The sequence below is a fragment of the Haliaeetus leucocephalus genome, unplaced genomic scaffold (genome assembly GCF_000737465.1).
Source record: "Haliaeetus leucocephalus isolate CR32 unplaced genomic scaffold, Haliaeetus_leucocephalus-4.0 Scaffold362, whole genome shotgun sequence".
NCBI classification, from domain to species: Eukaryota; Metazoa; Chordata; class Aves; order Accipitriformes; family Accipitridae; genus Haliaeetus; species Haliaeetus leucocephalus.
In genome coordinates, this window is record NW_010972798.1 from 7,106,817 (window position 1) to 7,112,866 (window position 6,050).

Sequence of the window (6,050 nt, forward strand, 5' to 3'; positions counted from 1 at the left end):
CCCAGACGATACCTGGTGTCAGCCTGCAGAAGGGATCTATTTCACATGTATTTTCCTGCTTTGCGTTTTTTTATAATAATTTCTAACATTGCAATTATTGCAAACATTGCAAGAATTCACCATTCTTCTTTTCATTCTGAGCTTCTTTGGCAACTGATGGGCACTTGAATGACTCAACAGCCTTGCCCCTGAAGAGACAAATCCATACCAGGCAATGTTAAGTACAAGCCTGGTGGTATGCCAGCAGACCAGGTTTGTAAGTCCCAGACACACCACTAAATTGCAAATTTTCAGAGGTTTTATCATCAAGTGCCAGGTAAGACTTGAGAAGTTTCCCCAGTTCCAGTGTTGTTCAGTGTCAACAGATTAGTGCTGGGAACCTGGGAACAACCTGTGCCATCATACGTTAGCACTCAGAATTCCTTCAGAGGGGTTTGTTGTATGTAGTTTGTTGCCATGTAGCAGAGCATGCAGAGTTGACCATATCACTATACAAGATTGTTGTGGTTTAACCCTAGCCAGCAACTGAGCACCACAGAGCCGCTCACCCACTCCCATGGCGGGGAGTAGCTTGCCAGAGTCTTGAGTAGCTACGGTGCTTGTCACTGGGGTTTGAGTAGCCACAGTGTCTGCCACCGGGGTCTGAGTAGCCACAGTACCTGTCATGGGGATTGATCTCTGGGTGGCATTTCTAAATAGTTGTTTAACCCTAAACAAGACCTGAACTACATTCAGGAATATGCTGGTTCCTAGCAATAAGACCATGCTGGTTTCAACATGCCAAGGATATTCAAAATTTGCAAAATTCTCAAACACTATTGTAATTAGCCTGGTGGAGAAGGGGAAGATGTGGGAAGATGTCTTCCCCATAGGTTGGCTCCCCAAGGAGCAAAGGTATCAGATTGGCAACATAAGGGTGAATTATTTATGGTTCAGCGGGTCCATGACACCTCAGGCCATCAGGGGAGAGATGCAACATATAGAAGGGCTCATGATCGAGGGATGGGCCTGACCGTGGACACTATCACACAGGTTACCCATGAATGTGAAACATGCACTGCATTCAAGCAAGCCAAGCAGTTAAAACATCCATGGTATGAAGGACGGTGGCTGAAATATAAATATGGGGAGGCCTGGCAGATTGCCTATATCACACTCCCACAAACCCACCAAGACAAGCACCATGTGCTTACAATGGTGGAAGCAACCATCGTTCCCCCACCATGGGATGGGGGAGGAAATTGGAAGAGTAAAAGTGGGAAAACTCATGGGCTGAGACAAAGACAGTTTAAAGCCGCATGCAAAGCAAAACAAGGAATTCAATCAGCACTTCCCACTGGCAGGCAGGTGTTCAGCCATCTCCAGGAAAGCAGGGCTCCATCACCCATAATGGTTACTTGGGAAGACAGACACCATAACTCCAAACATCCCCCGCTTCCTCCTTCTTCTCCCAGCTTTATATGGTAGGCATGATGTCATATGGGTATGGAATATCCCTTTGGTCAGTTGGGGTCAGCTGTCCCTGCTGTGTCCTCTCCCAACTTCTTGTGTACCCCCAGCCTACTCGCTGGTGGTGTGGGGAAGGAGCAGAGAAGTCCTTGACTGCGTAAGCATTGCTCAGCAATAATGAAAACATCCCTATGTTATCAACACTGTTTTCAGCACAAATCCAAAACATAGCCCTATAGTAGCTACTATGAAGAAAATTAACTCTATCCCAGCCAAAACCAGCATGAAGATATAAGAACAAGGGAATAAGCTATCTTGAAAATATTGATTGCAATAATAGTGTGAGGTTATATAAAAGGCAGTTTAAAGGACATAATTTCTTCTTTGCTTTAGAAAGCTTCATTTCCATTTCCTTGTGATTAGAGTCTCAGACAGGACACGATATTACACAGAATTACCTATCTTCTTACTACCAAAGGTGTCAGGATTACCACTTCTGTTGTATACTTTCACTGGCTGTGGGCTGCTTTTTTCTGTTGTTACCCTCAAAAGAGACATTGGTGCAACCTTATGCAGCACAGCCTGGAAAATATTGATTAGCCTTCTTGCTGGGCTCACAGCATTTATTTCTCTGTGAGTATCATGTAGAGAACATGATTCAGAGGAATAGTGAATGATGTTTAATTTGGGTACTATCTCCCAAACTCCTGTAAGTACCTTTGGTTCTATGTAGCTGTTTCCAGGAGAACCAGTTAAACAACTGCTTGAAGATCATATTCTGCAGATATAGAAACATTGAGACAGAGGAGTCTTACAAGAGAAAGAAAATTAAAAATATAAACAGCACAAATGGAATAATGATCAATACGAAGAAATGAAAAAATACAAAGAGTCCAGGTATGATCCACAGGACAAAACATGAAAAGCAGAAAAGGCTGCAAGATGGTTGCAGCAGCAGTTAGATCCTAGCTGACTGTATGGCACTGTGGCAAAAGTACCTAAAAAGTTTGTTTGTTAGATGAGAAGAAACTATTTCTTGAGACTTTTGCATTCTCTGAATCTTAATTTTCTTGACAACCAAAGGGGTCTTTTTTTGTAGTCATTCAGGTTAGGTGTTTCAGATGTTTCCTGATGGTGCTCTAGCAATATATTTTTAGATGCTGCTAATCAGAATCCTGAAACTGAACCAGCCTCATGGTGCCAAAACGCATCTCTTGGTAAAATTAAATAGCAGATCTTACTGCCAAAATTTATCTTGAATACTTCAATATGTTGAGAGAGCTGCTAGGCATTTAAGTAGAAAGAATAAAGGCAAGGCTGCTCTGTGTTTGCTACTGGTTTGTAATATTTTTCCCTAGCTCCTGAACCATCTCCCAGATCTTGACAAGAAGGTTTTTGCTTGTCAAGAGCTTGCATGTTTTGCACATTCTTTGGTAAAGAAGGAACACACAACAGCTGCAGTTTCCACGGATACTACAGGGCACTGTCGCTGTGGGATGGCACGGGAAGACAGTGGTGGAGGAGTGGAATGCTATAAACTTGTCCTAAAGCTTTCACTGAAATAAGAAAATCCCATGGAGTGTTCTGAATTCAGCAGATCAGCAGATCTCTGAAAGAAACATCTGCACTGAAAACCTTCCAGCTTGATCTTTTGCTATCATTCAAAGCACTTCTTAACACTGCCTACAAGACAGGACACTTTGTTCAGACATGAAGAAACAGAGACTTATGAGATATTACTACTATTTCCTACTGCTTTTCACATTTATTTGCTTTGGAAAATCAGAGATTCTGCAAACCATTGTTTGCTGAAGTCATCTGGAGTTAATGACTGTACATGTTGTGATGTCTGCTGTACTCTAAACTCACCCCTCTCTTGCCTGAAGATTAAAGGCAACCCCAGCTCTGCAATTTGATGAAGACAACCTGGTGTGGGTTCTCCGTGACCTCTTTTTGGCAGGAACAGAAACCACAATGACCACTTTGCACAAGGCACTGCTCCATATTTTGACTTGCCCCAGAAAAGAGGGGAGACTAATGAGGTCACATGCAAAACCACTTGGATTATGCTTTCTCAAGAGAACACACCAAGGTCAGCACAAAGTGTAAAGGTAAAAACTTGTAAAACTGCATCCAACTGGAAATTTATACTCTGTGAGCCAACAAACACATCTTTGATATATTGAGAATCATGGACTCACCCAGGCCCATTATTAGCTTCATCTTGCTGCCATGCACCCTGGCAAAAAGTATTCACTCTTTCTTCCTTTCTGTGAGAGTCAGAATGAAAGCAGAGGGAGCTGGGCATGTAACAAGTCTGTAAGATGACAGTAGACAGTGCAGTGCCCCTGCAACCATGCTGCTGAGCACAACCAGTTGCCCAGGCTTCCCCCAGGGTGGTCCTGATGAGACAGCAGTGCTGTCAGTTGCACATTCAGTGAGAGAGGGGAAACTCCCATCCTTAACATCCAGCTGCAGCATGGGATCAAAATAATTTTTCCCTTACAGGCCACCACTGTCCTCCCCCACTACAGCCTCTTCTGAGCAGTGGCAGGCATCCTGAAAGTCCTTCAAGTTCCTGATGGACAAAACTAAAAAAATCTCAGAGAAAAGTTTGATTTGGGGGAAATAACAATGCTGGCAATTCCTGAGCTCTTTTGCATGGTCTCTTGAAGTGTTTTGTAATGCTTCATTGTCTTTCACAATGTTTCTGAAGAATATCAAATTTATTAGATTTGTTTTCAGTCTTGCATAAAGTTCTCCCATTATTATGTCTCTCCATCCCTGAGCTATCCACTTACTACTTATAAAATCTTATTAGGGCATTAGCTGAGAATGTTTTAGTGCATTAGAAGGAAACAATCACTGGAGAGTGTAATATAATTTCTGTACAGAGTAGTTTTCTGTCTACTGTCACTGGAGTGGTTAACTGGGAATGTATTTGTGACAGCAACAGCCCTAGTAGCTCAAGTAGGAGGGGCTCTGAAGCAGAGAGGATACAGATAAAGATTCGTGCTGCAGATAAAATGATCAGTGAGTCTGCCAAAATGGGTGGTCCCGCCTCTTTTGTCCTTGGCCATATTCTCACTCTGCTTGGTGAGACAGCAGCCAGCAGGTAAGTGTGTTCAGACTGTTGAGCCAGCAGAAAACTATTACTGCAACTAAAAATTAAAGGCTTTCCACCAGATTAGCCAAATGAATCCAGTCACTTTATAGCTCTGTGGTTGCTAGAGCCAACACTGGTGAAAGGGAAAATGAGGGGATGGGACTATTTGTTTTCAAGGCATCTTGCTTATAGCTAAATTACAGTCTGGCTGTAACATGAAACTGCATGAAGCAGCTTGCCCAGAATCACAGAGGAGAGCTGTAGCACAGCAGGGAATTGAACCAGATCTTTAAAGTCTAAGTTAATGTCCAGACGAGGGTACCAGCCTTGTTCTCACTGTGATAGCTGAAAAGTGGCCCACCTCAGTTCACCTGATCCATTCTTCCTGTTCACTCTATGCACAATTCAAGGGGCACACTCCATTGTGCCCCAGCTGCATTCACTTTGGGAATAGACATGGTTAATTTGGCTATGCTGTCCAAGCGCTCCAATAGGGTTAATGCCTGGGGGAGTGGGGGGTCTGGCAGCTCCGGGGCTAGCAGGTCACAGCTGAGTGAGGAGGCACGTGAGGACAGCAATGTTTTCTTAAAGCCAATTTTTTTTGTGGGTGTTCTTGTCTTTCTCTGTGTCTGGATTTCTCTGATATTCCTGAATATTCAGAGGGCCCAACTCAAGCTGCCGCTGGGACCGACACCTCTCCCCTTAACTGGCAAGCTGTGGATACTGGACTTCCAAATTCACCATGAAACACTCTTGAAGGTACTGATGCTTTTTATAGTTTTATGAATAGTTCAGGTGTAGACTGCTAACATGTCCTTGGCTAGAACATAAAAGCATCTTTCTTCTCCTTCCCAGCTTCTGTCTGAACTGTGAGCTTTTTAGGCAGAACTTTAAGCTCTATGTCTCCCTGTTGGACTTTAGAGAGGATTAGCAATGAGTGGAAAGGGCCTGCAGCAACAGTTGCAAATGGTGCAAATTACTGAACAGTCACCCAGTCAAAAATAATGCCTGAGGAATCCTGTTACTACAGTACAAGCTACGAGGAGGGAGGAAAGGAAACAGGAAGAATAAGCAAAACTCATCAAAGAAGGCAGAAAGCAAAGCTTATTTGCTTGAGGACTGAATCCTATAGCTCTTATTTCAGCAATATTGCCATTGGCTGGTTACATCTTGGCACAACAAGGCTCTGGAAGGCTTTCTTAGACAGAGGCCTGGCCTGGCCAGTGCAGGAGCAGCAAAGCAAGTAAGACTGCAGCACACTGGAGGTATTACTGCTCCAGGCCAGTCCTTGCTGTTGAGGATAAGAACGAAGGGGAAAGGACAAAGAAAAGCTTTGTTACCTGTGGTGTTACAATTTTGAAGGTTGTGCTGAGACAAAAGTTCCTCTTCCCTGGGGTTCTGCTTGTTTTGGGAGGGTGTTGCAAGTGTCAGTAATCATCAGTGTTGATCTGCACTGCAAAACAACCAAGTGGATAGATTAAAATCTTAATACATT